This window comes from Neovison vison, chromosome 11, assembly GCF_020171115.1.
Source record: "Neovison vison isolate M4711 chromosome 11, ASM_NN_V1, whole genome shotgun sequence".
Lineage (NCBI taxonomy): Eukaryota > Metazoa > Chordata > Mammalia > Carnivora > Mustelidae > Neogale > Neogale vison.
The window spans coordinates 23,307,895-23,324,382 of record NC_058101.1 but is presented as its reverse complement, the minus strand read 5'-3'; the positions used below and the strand labels follow the sequence as shown (position 1 = coordinate 23,324,382).

At 43.3% G+C, this 16,488-nt stretch overlaps 1 protein-coding gene across 1 annotated transcript in view; it reads left to right on the top strand.

The window, feature by feature from the left end:
• The first annotated feature begins 1,668 nt into the window (after positions 1-1,668).
• Positions 1,669-16,488, top strand: part of CRACD (capping protein inhibiting regulator of actin dynamics) — a 54,155-nt gene continuing 39,335 nt past the window's right edge. Inside the window, exon 1 of the mRNA XM_044224981.1 lies at positions 1,669-1,881. The gene's annotated coding sequence lies outside the window, so the exon portion shown is untranslated. The remainder of the gene's footprint in view (positions 1,882-16,488) is intronic.

The following is a 16,488-nucleotide window of genomic DNA, read 5'->3' as shown; positions in this document are numbered from 1 at the left end:
TAGCACAAAGCCTTATGGATGGGAGGCATCTGATAGACCAAGTACCCCTGCCTCTTAAGTGTGATAGAGCCCATTGTTGTTTTAGGGACCACTGAAGTTTGAAGGCCTGTTTGCATCTAGAGTGAGCATCCCACAGCAGGCTGTTGTCTTTTTGTGACTGGTCGCTGTTCGGTCTGCTTTCTTTGTGTCTTACATCACAGCCCAGGGCCAAGTAGTTTAAACTACTTCTTCCGCACTTCAGACTCTGACTCAGAAAGGCCAGAACTGAAGATCACAAGAAAGAATGAGATGGTTACCTTGCACATCTTTAACTGCATTTTTATACCCAGAATTTTCTGTAGACTCTGGCTGGCAGAGGTCCAGGAGTTCTGATACTCAGATGGGGACCCATACGTGTGTGTTTTGTGCAGGTACTTTTCCATACACTTCGTGAGCTTTCTTCTCTTCTTTTCCCTCAGAGCTCCTGTCCCCAGCTTCAAAGATACATTTCCCATAACATAGAGAAGACAGTCCCTCTCTCTGTGCCTCAGGCTCCTCATCTGTAATATGAGAATGTTAACAATGTCGACCTCATTGGGTCATTGTGAACCAAAGTCATAATTGGAAAGTTTTTAAAGCAGTGGTGCATAGTAAGTGTTAAGTGATTTTTAAAAAGTGGAGGTGGGGCTGGGGCCCGAGTGGCTCAGGTTCAACATCTGCCTTGGGCTCAGGTCATGATCCCAGGGTCCTGGGATCGAGCCCTGCATCGGGCTCCCTGTTCATGGGAAGGCTGCTTCCTCATTCCTGCGCTCTCTTGCTATCTCTCTCTCTCCAATAAATAAGTGAATAAACAAATCTATAATTAATTAAGAAAGAAAGATTGATCACTGGGTAAATGACTTCTTAAAGAAAAGGAAGGATCTGAAAAGATGCTTCTTCCGGTGCAGGGTGATACCCGCTTTCTTCCCTGAGGTAGGAGCGGAGCGACGTGGATGCATTTGTGACTGAGGAAGGGGCAGCGAACCGTGTCACCGAGGATGTCCGTCAGAGACGCTGGCCCTGAGCCCGGGGCCCGACGAGTGAAGAGATATATGGAAAGACGTTCATAGCAGCCCTCTGGGGGCTCTTCGTAGTAGATTTTGAAAGGAGGCAGGAGAAGGAAATTGGAAAGGTACAGGGATGGAGGGAATTGAGGGCAAAGCTTATGCCAAGAGTCAGCAGTTATCTTCTGTATCTTACAAAAGCTAAAACAGGGTGATCCTCAGGAGAAGACACACACACACACACACACACACACACAAATAGAAAGTCACATATATAAAGGTAGAAAAATTTTGTTAAAGTGTCTGACTTGCGTTTTTTCCTCCGCTTCTGTGGAGAAGGGCGCTGGTCCTCTGCTTTGTTAACGCGGACGCCACCCTTGTGCGGCACGTGCGGGGGCTGCTGTGCGGCCGCCGTGGACCCCGGGACCCCACCGTGGCCCCCCGCCCCCAGGTGCTTCTCGGGAGCGCGGTGGCAGGAGACTTACGGTGCCGTTGGCGTGTCTGTGCGTGACTGTGCCCAGCCGGGGCCTGGCCCTGACATTCCTGGCAGAGGGCTTGGTCGCCGCTTCCCTCCGCCGGCCGCCCTTTGCCCCAGCTCCCGTGGCCGGAGGCGGCTCCGCGGTAATCTGCTCGGGCCCAGGTACAGCGCGGGCAAACTGCAGCGTGTGTCTGTCCTGTCATCCGCAGACAAGAAGAAAGGAGGCAAATTCCAGCCTTTTAAGAGGTTGTTTGGCCGGAGGAAGAAGAAAGACCCTTCGTCGTCCCAGGAGGCGTCGGCAGGGGATAAGAGTCGCTCTCCCCGGACGGTCAGCAATGGGACCTTCTCTTCAGATGAGGAGACCCTAGAAGACAAGCTAAGGTACCAGTGGATACTTGCCCCGCTCCCCGCCCCAGGTCTTTGGCAGAGTCCCAGGTCCGAACGATTGCGTCTCTGGGAAGGCGGGAGACTTGGGGCTCTTCGTGCGTTCTCTGTGGAGGGGGCCCCGCGGGGGAACGGCCGCGAGTCTGGCCCCTTTCCCAGGAGAGCACAGGGAGCTGCGCCTTCATTTTGCCGCCCTCAGTCGTGGGCGAGGCGGCACCCCACTGCTGCGGGAGCTTTGGGCTCAGAAGTTCCCGTGGGTAGAAGGAGACTGCGTCCCCGCGGCCGGCTGCTCGGCGCCGCCAGAGGGTGGTCCGGGATTCGACTGTGCGCGCGCGCGGAGCACCGACTGCTCGGGCGCGGGGCGGTCGCCCTTCCTGCCTCTGGCAATCTCGAGCAACTTCTGGAACCTGTCATGAAGTTTTCACTTCTGCTCTTTGTTTTCTTTTTCTTTTCTTTAAAGATTGATTTATTTGAGAGAGAGAGACAGGGGGAGAGGGAGCATGAGCGTGAGAGCGTGAGCAGGGGGAGGGGCAGCGGGAGAGGGAGAGACGGAATGGCTGCAGTGTCCCGCGGGCTGTGAAACCCGCTGGGGGCTCCGTCCCACGAGCGACCCCGGGATCAGCCCCCGAGCGGAAACCAAGAGCTGGATGCTTCGTGAACGGAGCCACCCAGGCGCCCCTGCTCTTTGATTTCTCTGTTTCTCCATCTGTCCCCCACCTTCCTCACCCCTCCCGTCTCTCTTTCCTCCTCCCTCCCTTCTTCAGCTTCCCCTTTCCCCCCACCCTTCCCTCCGTAGGGCCCAGGCCCAGAACTCTGGCCATGACAGCGTCAGGAACTTAGAAAAGCAGGGTCAGCAGGTCCTTTCTCACCTGGGTGCTGGGAATTGAAGTCGGAGTGAGAGATGGTTAAACTCTGCTCCAGGCAGGGACGCCTGGGTGGCTCAGTTGGTTGGGCAGCTGCCTCCTGCTCAGGTCATGATCCCAGCGTCCTGGGATCGAGTCCCACATCCAGCTCCTTGCTTGGCAGGGAGCCTGCTTCTCCCTCTGCCTCTGCCTGCCTGCCTGTGCTCGCTCTCTCTCCCTCTCTCTCTGACAAATAAATAAATAAAATCTTAAAAAACAAAAAAACAAATAAACAACTCTGCTCCGGGCAGCTTCGATGTCAGCTCCGCTGAGAAGCGTTTTCCCACTCCCTCGTCTGCTTCTTGCTGGCAGCCCCCGAGCATCCCATGCCTGGCTCCAGCAGAGGACTTGTCACTTTCTATGGAAATTATTGATTTGCCTGTCCGCCTCTCTCATTTGACTGCCCGTTCCATGAAGTCAGGGACCAGGTTTTATGCAACCTCGCATTGGGTGCTCAACAAATGTTTCCCGTGAGTGCTGGGCACTGCACCAATTGCCCTAATACACGTGGAAGGAATGGATGATGTGGGCTGTGATATTTCTGCTGTGACTCAAAGACAGACCAGAACAAAAACATCCTCCGGGTTGTATGTCAGTGAGTAAATTCTAATAGACACTTCAGTTGAGCACAACTTAGAAAAGTCCTAGGCAAGCAGGGCAATGCTCAGTGGCAGCATTTTTAGGTCCCAACTAATACTGACTCTTTTCCTCGACAGGCTTGTATTTGTTTTCTATTCTCTTTAGTAGAAACACTATCACATTTAACTGAAGGAGATTATTTCACTGAAAGGAGAACACAGCTAGCACTGAACTCATTATTTGTCACAAAGGCAGTATGTGCTGATCTATGCTTGAGTGTTGTTCAGTATGAATGTTTTGGTTTTACTTCCATTCCTTCAGCTGTAAAACAGGAATGTGAACCTTTTTTGCCTTACAGTGTCAGAATGAGGTGTAAGTGCTAAAGTATAACCAACTAGTAGTTTAATGCAAAGTGAGGTTGCATCTAGAAAGTTCTCCTTTAGAAGGACTGTTCTATGAAAACACAGCCTGCCCTTTTTATGGTTTTGCCAAGTCCCTGATTTCTTACTGAGTGATTTGGGACTTTTAGAAGAGCCTGGATCCTGGGGGGGTTCTCCTCCCATTTAAGTTCTATTCCATCTACCCCCTTGGAGTTTTCCTTAGGTTTTAAGTTGGACAAAGCCTTGGAATTCCATATTGGTTCAAACAGAGGTAAAGTCCCCTGTTCTTATTACTGGCTTTTGCTGATAAACTTGTTTATGAGACATACATTATATTTTAACTATTTAACAGTTGTTTTTTATAATAAAGGAAGCTGGAAGGATAAACTTTGGATGAAGAGTTTTTTAAAATGTCTCTTTAAATATTTTTTAAATTAAAAAGACAAGAAAACAGGAGTCATTTAAAATATACATTCCCCTTTTCTTCTCAGAAATTGACAATTGCAAAATAACTCCACCTGCAAAGTAACTACTATATCATTGCTTACCTTGCTTACTCTATAGCTGAATTTCTGATTATTTGTCCCCTTCACAGATGGAGAAAATGAAAGATGTTGTTTCCAACACTTCTTTTTTTTAACTGAAGTATAATTAACATGTTTCCAATAATTTTTAATTTCAGTTTACTACTTAATTAATAATCATGTTATTTTAGATTGTATAATGATTCACAAAGTTTCTGTGCATTTTGTTTGCTCTCTCCAAAATGGACAGCTCTCACTAAAACACAAACCTTGAAATTCTGCTAGCATGGTCTTGGGTAGAGGTTCCAAGGAGGCAAATTTCAGCCCAGGGTGAGGGAGAATTTCCTAAATTCTGGAGCTGTCTAAAACTGGGGAGGCTGGGTATGTGCCAGCAGGGGTTTGGACTGATAAAGGGGAAATTCTGCACTGGGTGAGAATTCAAAGGAGCTGAACTTTAACATGCTGTCAAACTCCAAGAATCTGTAATTCTGGAAATGTCTCCATGGCCAAAAATAGCTCATTATTGATCTGCTCCTTCTGCCTGAAATTTCTCATTTTCTTCAGGCTCTTAAAGCATACTGTTCTTTCTCTAGGTTTAGAAGCCTTGATTTCTCCTAGGCTGCTGCTTTTAAATTATACCTGCCTGAGGGGAAAGCAAAATAGTAAAACATGTTCAGTTTTTAACAATTTAATGTGACTTCCTTTATTTATTAAATACAATGAAAATTGTGTTTCCCAAAATGTGCTTAATTTAAAAAGAGAGAGAGGGTCAGCTTGGCAAATAGGTTTGGGAAATTCTTAGCCAAAACAAATAGGGTCTTTTACATCGGACTTTTCAGTCCTTTTACTATGCTGATGTGTCCTGGGAATCTCTTGAGAAGGGGGATGTAGTACGGAACATTTTCAAGACTCCTTTAACCACACACCTTTTTTTCACAGGGAGTATCCAATGGCATATATTAAAGCTCCCACTTATTGAACTTAATGCAACATGTTTTGCACAGGTGACTCATAATATTCACATGCTCTGCGAATGACTTTATCATCCCTATTTCTCTCAAAAATTGAGATTAAGAAAATTGATGTATAATGGACATATGCCATATTAGTTTCAGGTGTACAACGTAATGATTCAGTATTTATATCTACCGTAAGATGACCACCACAATAGGTCTTGTTACCATCTGTCACCATACAAAATTAACAAAAAAGTTTTTCTCTTGTGATGAGAAATTTTAAGATTTATCCTCTTAGCATCTGTCAAATATATAATACAAATAATATGTATAATACATAGAACAATACATCCAGTACAATACAAATAATAGTATTATTAACTATAGTCACCATGGTGTATGTTACATCCCCATGACTATTTTATAGCTGGAAATTTGTATTCCTTCACCCAGTTCACCCATCCTTCAACCTCTCCCCTCTGGCAACCATCAGGGTATTTCTGTATTTATTAGTTTTGTTCTTCATGTTTGTTTCTTTCAGTTTTTAGATGCCACGTATAAGTGAGATCATATGGTATTTGTCTTTCTCTGACTTAGTGCAGTACCCTCAAGTTCTGTCTATTATCACAAATGGCAAGATTTCATTCTTATGGCTGAATAGTGTTTGTGTGTGTGTGTGTGTAACATCATCTTCATTCATTCATTGATGAACATTTAGGTTGTTTCTATATCTTGGCTCATATAGATAATACTGCAGTGAACAAGGGTGCATATATCTTTTCAAATTAGTGTTTTTGTTTTCTTCAGATAAATACCAGTTGCGGGGGTGCCTGGGTAGTTCAGTTGGTTAAGCATCTATCTGCCTTTGGCTCAGGTCTTGATCCCAGGGTCCTAGGATGGAGCCCCACATTGGGCTCTCTGCTCAGTGGGGAGTCTGCTTCTCCCTCTCCCTCTGCCTCTGCCCCCCACTCATGCTCACTCTCCCTTTCTCTCTCTTGCTCTCTCAAATAAATTAAAAAAAAAAATCCTTTTTAGAAATTAAAAAAATAAATAAATGCCAGTAGTGGAATTGCTGGACCACATGTTAGTTCTATTTTTAAATTTTTGAGGAACCTCCATACTGTTTTCTGTGGTGGCTACACCAATTTGTATTTTGACCAACAGTGCATGAGGCTTTCCCTTTTTTCCACATCCTTACCAACACTTGTTATTTCTTATCTTTTTGGTGATGGCCATTCTAACATTCATACTTCATTGTAGTATTGATTTGCATTTCCCTGATTAGTGTTGGTGAGCATCTTTTTCTGTGCCTGATGCCCACCTGTATGTCTTCTTCAGAAACATGTTCAGATCCTCTGCCCATTTTTTAATCAGACTGTTTTTTTGTTATTGAGTTATATGAGTTCTTTATATATTTTGGATATTAACCCCTTTTCGGATATATGATTTATAAATATCTTCTCTCAGCTAGTAAGCTGCTCTTTCATATTGTTGATGATTACCTTTGCTGTGCAGGAGCTTTTTAGTTTGATATAGTCCCACGTCTTGATTTTTGCTTTTGTTGTGCTTACCTTTGGAGTCAGAACTAAAAAATCACCTCCAAGACTGCTGTCAGTGAGCTTAGTGCCTGTGTTTTCTTCTAGTTTTATGGTTTCAGGTCTTACATTAAAGTCTTTAATCCATTCTGAGTTATTTTGTACAGGGTATAAGAGAGTAGTCTTAATTTCATTCTTTTGGATGTGACTGTCCAGTTTTTCCTACACCATTTATTGAAGAGACCATCCTTCTCCCATTGTATATTCTTGCCTCCTTTGTTGTAAATTAATTGACCATTTATGTAGGTATTTATTTCTGGGCTTTCTGGGCTATACCATTGATCTATATGTCTATTTTTATGCTGATACCATACTGTTTTGATTACTGTAGTTTTATAATGTAATTTGAAATCAGGGGTTGTGATACTTTCAACTTTGTTCTTGTTTCTCAAGATTGTTTGGGCTATTTGGGATCTTTTGTGGTTCCATATAACATTTAGGAATGTTTGTTCTATTTCTTTGAAAAATGCCATTGGAATTTTGATAGGGATTACATTGAATCTGTAGGTTTGGGTAGTATGGACATTTTAACAATTCTTCCAATCCATGAGTACAGAAAATCATTATGTTTGTATCCTCTTCAATTTCTTTTATCAATGTCTTATTATTTTCAGTGTACAGATCTTTTACCTCCTTGGTTAAATTTATTCCTGGGGGAAAGGTGCATGCATGGGTGGCTCAGTCATTGGGCATCTGCCTTCTGCTCAGGTCATGATCTCAGGGTCCTGGGATCAAGCCCTGTATCAGGTTCCCTGCTCAATGGGGAGCCCGCTTTTCCCTCTTCCTCTCCCTCTGTGTGTTCTCTCTATCTCAAATGGATAAATAAATCTTTTAAAAAAATGTATTCCTGGGTGTCTTTTTTTTGATGCAATTGTAAATAGGATTGTTCTCTTAATTTTCTTTCCAGTAGTTCATTGTTAGTGTATAAAAATGCAACAGATTTTTTAAAAAAGATTTTATTTACTTATTTGGCAGAGAGAGAAAGATCACAAGCAGAGAGGCAGGCAGAGAAAGGGGGGAAACAGGCTCCCCGCCGAGCAGAGAGCCAGCCCTATGTGGGGCTTGATCTCAGGACCCTGAGATCATGACCTGAGCTGAAGGCAGAGGCTTAACCCACTGAGCCACCTAGGCACCCCTGTGCAACAGATTTTTATATATTGATTTGTATCCTGAAACTTTACTGAATTCATTTATTAGTTCTAACAGGTTTTTTGGTGGCTTATTTAGGGTTTTCCATATATAAAATTATGTCCGCAAATAGAGTTTTACTTCTTCCTTTCCAATTTGAATGCCTTCTGTTTCTTTTTCCTGTGTAATTACCTAATTTTCCTGTCTAATTACCTGTCTAATTACAGTACCATGCTGAATAAAAGTGATAAGAGTGGCTATTCTTGTCTTGTTCATGACACTATTGCCATTTTAAAGGTAAGAAAGCCAAGTCTAGAGAATGACTTGCTGGTAAGCTGCTGAGGCAAGTATTTAAGCAGTAATTCTTAACCATCCACTATTCTGCCTCTCAAGAGGCTGTGGCCTTATTGGAAGGCTAGTCACATGGCCCTGAGTTGTTCTTCTGGTCCTGGGTCACCAGACTCAGGTGTCTTCCTGCCTTAGCTGCCTTCCTGAGGCTCTGCTACTCATTAGGACTCCACCTGTCCTGCTTCCAGTTTCTTTCCTACACCCAGCATTTACTATGTTATTTCAGCTCTAGCTCCTTATAGTAAATGCCACCTGTAAGTACATTCAGAACTGAAGGGGCTTTGGGGAGGCTGAGTTCACTCTGGGACTGGAGCAGTCAAGAAAGGGTTTGGGAATGAAGAAGCCTTGGATTGGCTCCAAGTGATGGACAGGACTTGGAATGGCTGATGGGCATGAGCAGACTTTACATGTAAGGATGAATGTGGCAAATAGAAAAGGAGGGGACTTTCCTTTCATGATCCTTTTACCTGGTTGTGGTATTAGCACATGAAAAGGAAAACTACAGACCAATATCCCTTATGAATATAGACATAAAAACCTCAACAAAATCCTACCAAACTGAATCCAGTAGCACATAAAAAGGATTCTATACCATGATCAAGCAGGATTTACCCCCAGAGAGCAAGGTTAGTTTAACATACAAAATCAGTAGACCATATTAATAAAATAAAGGGCATAGACCACATGATCATCCAAATAGATGCAGAAAAAGCATTTGACAAATGATCAAAACTCTCAAAACATGGACTAACATGGAACCTCTTTAACTTAAAAAAGGACAGCTACAAAAAGTTCACAGCAGGTATCATACTCAATGGTAAAAGAAGGATCAGGAACAAGAAAAGGATGTCCATTCAGTATTGTACTGTAGATTATAGCTAGGACAATTAGGCAATAAAAGGAAATAAAAGACAGGGACCAAGGGACACCTTGGTTGCTCAGTTAGTTAAGCGTTCAGTTCATAATTTCAGCTCAGATCATGATCTCAGTGTCATGGGATCAAGTCCCTCATTAGGCTCTGTGCTCATTGTGGAGTCTGCTTGAGATTTTCTCTCTTCTTTGGCCCCTTCCCCTGTTCACACACACACTCTCTCTCTCAAAATAAAGAGAAAATCTTATAAAGAAAAAAAAGAAAAGAAGAAGTAAAACTATTTGCAGATACTGTGGTCTTATACCTAGAAAATCCTAAGGAATCCACAAGAAACCTACTAGACTAAAAAACAAGGTTGCAGAATACAAGATTGTTTTTTGTGTGTGTGTATCACTTGTATTTCAGTACACTAGCAATGAACAATCTGAAAATGAACTTAGGAAAACAGCTCCATTTACAATAGCATCAAAAGGAATAAAATACTTAGTAATAAATTAAATAAAAGAAACACAAGGGGTGCCTGGCTGGCTCAGTCAGAAGAGCAGGCAAGTCTTGATTTCAGGGGTGTTAGCTTGAGCCCCATGTTGGGTGTACAGAGCACTAAAAAGAAAATAAATAAACTTAAAAAAATGAAACACAAGATTTTTAACACACTGAAAATGACAAAATACCATTGAGAGAATTTAAAAAGATCTAAATAGATGGAAAGACATTCCCATTCATGGACTGGAAAACTTAATATTGTTGAGATGGCAGTACCCCCCAGTGAGGTACAGATTCAGTGCAATTCCTATCACAGTCGCAACTGACTTTTTTTACAAAAACTGGCCAGCAGTTCTAAAATTCATATAGGCATGCAAGGGACACAAAATAACCAAAACAGTCTTGGAGGGCTCACACTTCTCAAGTTTAAAACTTACTACAAAGCTATAGTAGCCTATATAGTGTGGGACTGGCATAAGGATATGTAGATCAATGGAATTTAAATGAGAGTACAAATGTAAACTCTCACATTTGTGGTCAATGGGTTGTCACCACATGTGCCAAGCGATTCAATGGGTAAAGAATAGCCCTTTTTTTTTTTTTAAAGATTTTATTTTTTTTTATTTGACAGACAGAAATCACAAGTAGGCAGAGAGGCAGGAGGAAGCAGGCTCCCCGCTGAGCAGAGAGCCCGATGCAGGGCTCCATCCCAGGAGCCTGAGATCATGACCCGAGCCGAAGGCAGAGGCTTTAACCCACTGAGCCACCCACGCGCCCCGGGTAAAGAATAGTCCTTTTAACAAATGGTGCTAGGACAGTTGAATAGCCACATGTCACAGAATGAAGTTGGACTCCTTTCTTAAACCATTCACAAAAGTGAATCCAAAACCGATTACAGACCTAAATGTAAAAGCTAAAACTATAAAATTCTTAAACGAAAACAAAGGAGTCAATCTTTATGATTAGATAGTGATTGCTTAGGTTCCAAAACCACAGGTGACAAAAGAGAAAAATTGGTAAATTGGACTTCATTAAAACTAACTTCAGTCCTGCAAATAATGCCTTCAAGAAAATGAAAAGACGGGACGCCTGGGTGGCTCAGTTGGTTGGACGACTGCCTTCGGCTCAGGGCGTAATCCTGGAGTCCCGGGATCGAGTCCCGCATCGGGCTCCCAGCTCCATGGGGAGTCTGCTTTGCTCTCTGACCTTCTCCTCGCTCGTGCTCTCTCTCACTGTCTCTCTCTCAAATAAATAAATAAAATCTTTAAAAAAAAAAAAAGAAAAGAAAATGAAAAGACCATCCGCAGAATAGAAGGAACCACTTGCAAATCATACATCTTTTTTTAAAAAAAAAATTTTATTTATTTATTGGAGAGAGAGAACGCAAGCAGGAGGATCAGCAGGCAAGGAAAGAGGGAGAAGCAGGCCCCCTGCTGAGCAGGGAGCCTGATATGGGGCTCGATCCCAGGACCCTGGGATCATGACTTGAGCCAAAGACAGACGCTTAACCAACTGAGCCACCTAGGTGCCCTGTAAATTATACATCTGATAAAAGTCATATTCAGAATAGGTAAAGAACTCTTGTAACTCAGTAATAAGATGACCAAAACAATTTTAAATGAATAAACTATTTTTTTAAAGTAGTGGTTTCTTTTTTTTTTTTTTTTTAAGATTTTATTTATTTATTTGACAGACAGAAATCACAAGTAGGCAGAGAGGCAGGCAGAGAGACGGGGGAATCAGGCTGCTGAGCAGAGAGCCTGATGTGGGGCTGGATCCCAGGACCCTGACATCATTACCTGAGCCAAAGACAGAGGCTTTAACCCACTGAGCCACCCAGGCACCCCTGAATAAACTATTTGAATACACGTCTCCAAAGAAGATATTAAAAGGTCCATTAACATACGAAAATATACGTGTTCAACATCATTAGTTATCTGGAAGATGCAAATCAAATCCACAATGAGATACCACTTCATGGCCATTAGGAAGGCTATAGTAAAAAAAGACAGGCAGTAACATGTGTTTCTGAGAATGTAGAGAAATTGGAACCCTCATACATTGTTGATGGTAATGTAAAATGGTACAGCCATTGTGTGACAGTTCCTCAGAAAGTTAAACATAGAATTACCATATGATGCAGCAATTCCAATCCTAGAAATCCACCCAAGAGAAATGAAAACGCATGTCCACACAAAAACTTGTACATGAATGTTCATAGCAGCATTATTCATAATAGCCAAAGAGTTGAAACAATCCAAAAGTCCATCAAAAGATGAATGGTTTGAGGTGCCTGCCTGGCTCAGTGGGTAGAGCAGGTGACTTTTGATCTTGGGGTCTTGAGTTCCAGCCCCACGATGGCATTCATGACAACTTAAAAAAAAAAAAAAAGATGAATGGATAAATACAATGAGTTGTATATCTATACAATGGAATATTATGTGGGAATAAAAAAGAATGAATTACTGATATGGTATGACAAGGATAAACTTTGAAAACATGCTAAGTGAAAGAAGGAAGTTAGAAAACACCACCTACTGTATGAGTCCATTTATATGAGTGACTCAAATAGGCAAATTCATGGAGACAGAAACATTAGTGGTCGCTAGGCATGGGGTAGTTTGGGGGGTGACTCTTAATGGGTATGGAGTTTCTTTGGGGCATGATAAAAACTAAACTTAGGTGGTGGTGATAATTGCCCAGTTCTTTGAATGGACTAAAAATCATTGAAATGTATCCTTTGAAAGGTTGAATTTTTATGACATGTGAATTATATCTCAAAAAAGACTTTGTTTTAAAGTAATGAATGTGGCATTGATAGATCCTATCTGGCTGAGGTGATAAGTTCATATTGGCAGGGGAGATTCAGGGATTATTCTCTTCTCCTAAATCCCCAAAATAGGAGGTAGAAATGTGGGACAGAGCAGAAAATGGTAATTTTGTGTCAGGACCTCATTGTCCAGTAGGGGAGGCTGATTGGGAGGAACAGCGGTGCCTGTTTGCTTGAGGGCCCGCCACTGAGGGAAGCAGTTGTCTTGAAGGGACAGAGGACAGGGGGAGGAGCTTGGGTCATGCTTGAAACTGCCTATCGGAAATGGTTGTCTGTGCCTTTTAGGAAACATAGAATTGTTCCTTTGGCCCCACACCTGTGAATCTATAGGCAGGTGATACTAGAGACAAAGGGTATGGGATCTGTCAAAAAGGACTTCCCGCACACGTGTTACCCTGACAAAAGTGTTAGTCTACAACCTTGCCCAGAATGCTGTAGGTCCTGTTGGACAAGATTCTTGCCAAGAGAATTCATGTATATATATTGCACACGTTAAGCCCTCTAACAGCCAAGATAGCTTCCTGAAACGTGTGAGGGAAAATGATCAGGAAAAGAAGGAAGCAAAAGAGAAAGTTCCTTGGGTTCAAGTGCCAGCCTGCTCCATCCAGAAAATCACACTTTTTTAGAACAAATGGAAAGAAACCTGAGTTGTTGAAATCCATTTCTTTGAATTCATGGCAGGATAGATGCTTAAAAAAAAGACATCTGTACTGTAAAAAGAAAAATTGCCTGTGATTGACCCCTGTGCAGCCCCTCTGCGCACGCGCACAGACTCACACACACACACACACACACACACACACACCAATGTTAAAAGTCTAATGTAAGGGGCACCTGGGTGGCTCAGTGGTTTAAAGCCTCTGCCTTCGGCTCAGGTCATGATCCAGGGGTCCTGGGATCGAGCCCCACATTGGGCTCTCTGCTAGGCAGGGAGCCTGCTTCCCTTCCTCTCTCTCTGTCTCCCTCTCTGCCTACTTGTGATCTCTCTCTCTTTCTCTCTCTCTCTCTGTCAAATAAATAAATAAATAATCTTGGGGGAAAAAAAAAGCAAAAGTCTAAGGTAATTTTTAGTCCTGATCAATACCTTCACTTTACAAATGGGGACACAGACTATTGAAGAGATCACAGTGGGGTGCTGTTAGTCTTAGAAGTGTGACTAGAATCCAAGTCAGCTGATTGTGCGTGTGGCCGCCCTTTTGTCTGGAAGAACCCCATCCCCCATCTCCACTTGCTCCCAGCTCATTACCTCTATCCTTATTTTTCTGCCCAAGTGTGCCTTCCTCAGTGAGTAGCTTACTCTGGCCCCCTCAGCCTGGATCAGGCCTCCTTGCCATTGTTCTCGTGGTTTACCTTTCCATAAGGGCAGGCCTACATGGCTGTTCACTGTATTTCCGGCCTCTGCAGCTATGCCTGGCACAGAGCAGGCATTCACATTATTCAGGTACCGAATGTACAAATACTGCTCTTTTTTGCCATGCTGACTCTTTTCACTGTGCCCTGGCCCACCAGGAAAGGAGAATTACACAGTGTAATAAGACAGCATGTCGTCGGTGAGATTGCCATGGAGCTCAGGCTCTCCGGTCCCCGTGTGGTACCTTAGATCATTCAGCCTTGCTGCTTTTCAGGAGGTGAAGTCAGAAAAGATTTAGTGAGACAGCAGCCTCTTTGACCTCAGCCACAGCACCTTCTTCCTAGAAATATCGCCAAAGGCAAGGGAAGCAAGGGCAAAAAAGAACTATAGAAACTTCATCAAGATAAAAAGCTTTTGCAAAGGAAACAACCAACAGAACCAAAAGACAACGGACAGAATGGAGAAGATACTTGCAAATGATATATCAGATAAAGGGCTAATATCCAAAATCTATAAAGAACTTATCAAACTCAACACCCAAAGAACAAATAATCTAATCAAGAAATGGGCAGAAGACATGAACAGACATTTCTGCAAAGAAGACATCCAGATGGCCAACAGACACATGAAAAACTGCTCAACGTCACTCGGCATCAGGGAAATATAAACCAAACCTCCGTGAGACACCACCTCACACCGAGACAGAATGGCTGACATTAATAAGTCAAGAAATGACAGGTGTTGGTGAGGAGGCAGAGAAAGGGGAACCCCCCTACACTCTTGGTGAGAATGCAAGCTGGTGCAGCCACTCTGAAGAACAGTGTGGAGGGTCCTCAGAAAGTTGAAAATAGAGCTAACCTATGACCCAGCAATTGCTCTACGGGGTATTTACCCTAAAGATACAAATGTAGTGATCTGAAGGGGCATGTGCACCCCAATGTTTGTAGCAGCCACAATAGCCAAACTATGGAAAGAACCTAGATGTTCATCAACAGATGAATGGATAAAGAAGATGCGGTATATATACACAATGAAATATCAAAAAACAATATCTTGCCATTTGCAATGACATGGATGGAACTAGAGGGTATTATGCTAAGTGAAATAAGTCAATCAGAGAAAGACAAGTATCGTATGATCTCACTGATATGAGGAATTTGAGAAGCAAGATAGAAGATCATAGGGGAAGGGGGGGGGGAATGAAACAAGATGAAACCAGAGAGGGAGACAAACCATAAGAGACTCTTAATCTCAGGAAACAAACTGAGGGTTGCTGGAGGGGAGGGAGGTGGGGGGGATAGGGTGACTGGGTGATGGACATTGGGGACGGTATGTGCTATGGTGAGCACTGTGAACTATGTAAGACTGAGGATTCACAGACCTGTACCCCTGAAACAAATAATACATTATACGTTAATATAGTGACTCAGTGACTTGAGCAGTTATACTCTACTCTACTTAGGAACCTGTGATGTGCTGATTGAACATGGACTAGAAAAGAGGGACAAGACCACTCAGTGAATGACATCTAGGGGCTAAACTGGAGAACGAATGGAGCTGGGCCGAGCAAGTCTAGAGGGGATGGAGGATGAAGGATCTCTAGTCATGGTGACACAGCGTGTGAGCGAGCAGCAGGGCGGGAGTCATGGTCTCTTGCGCACGCGTTGCTTTCATTCCTGTGCTGTGTGATCTTGACCAAGCCGGCTCCTTCAGCTGTGAAATAGATATGCTCTCTTCCCGGCTTATCACGAGTACCACAAAAACCACACGTGACATTCCACTATCTGCCATTAAATAGCACTTTACAAATGCTGGGTAATATTATTACCGAGATAAGGAGAGGGTAGCTACTAGTTTTCTATTTCCAGAGCCCAGAGCAAGACTTTAGTGGATTCCGAAATGGTTTCTGAAAAGGTCTTTCTTCAGGTGGAGCCACTGAGGCGTGGAACAGACCGCAGGTGGAGTCCTTACAGAACTTGATGGCAGGTTAGACAGCTGTCCTCTGCGTGGGAGACCCAGGACAGAGTTCACGTGCTGGAGAGAGAAAATGATCCTTTGACTTCCAGTTCCAAGACGGTTTGTTTCAAGATTCCAAAATCCCCTCCTCTTCCTGGAATTCTTTCGCCCTGTCCCATTTCTCTTGTGCTTAGTAGGGGATTGGTGCTCTAGAGCTGTGGAGCACTGTAGATTTTCACAGGATGCCAAAGTCCGGGTGCGCCTCCAGGATTTGGCACGGAGCAGGATCGACTCCAGTCCCTTTCAGCGATGTCTGCCGCTGGCACTTAATTGCTCTTTAGCATTTCATTTGAATGAGACTCACGGATCTGTTTAGAACTAGAAAACTGCTGATCAATTGCAATTGCCCCTGTTGTCATGGAAACAAGCTGCCAGGGGACTATAATTATATTTCCTTATTCCTGAAGTGAATCCCTAATCATTGCTATGGTAATTACTCAATATCTGTGGTCCCAAATTACATGATGCTTATCCAAAAAAGACAAAGGATAAGGAGTAGGGGGGCTGGCCTAAGACATGTGTGAACCATGCAGCTGCAGAAAGCCTTCTCCTTTTTTGGGTGGGGAGAGTTTCCCTCTGGGCTCACGTTCCGAGGTTGGAAGATGGGAGTGGCATCTCCGAGTGTGCCTGGTGTGTAGAGT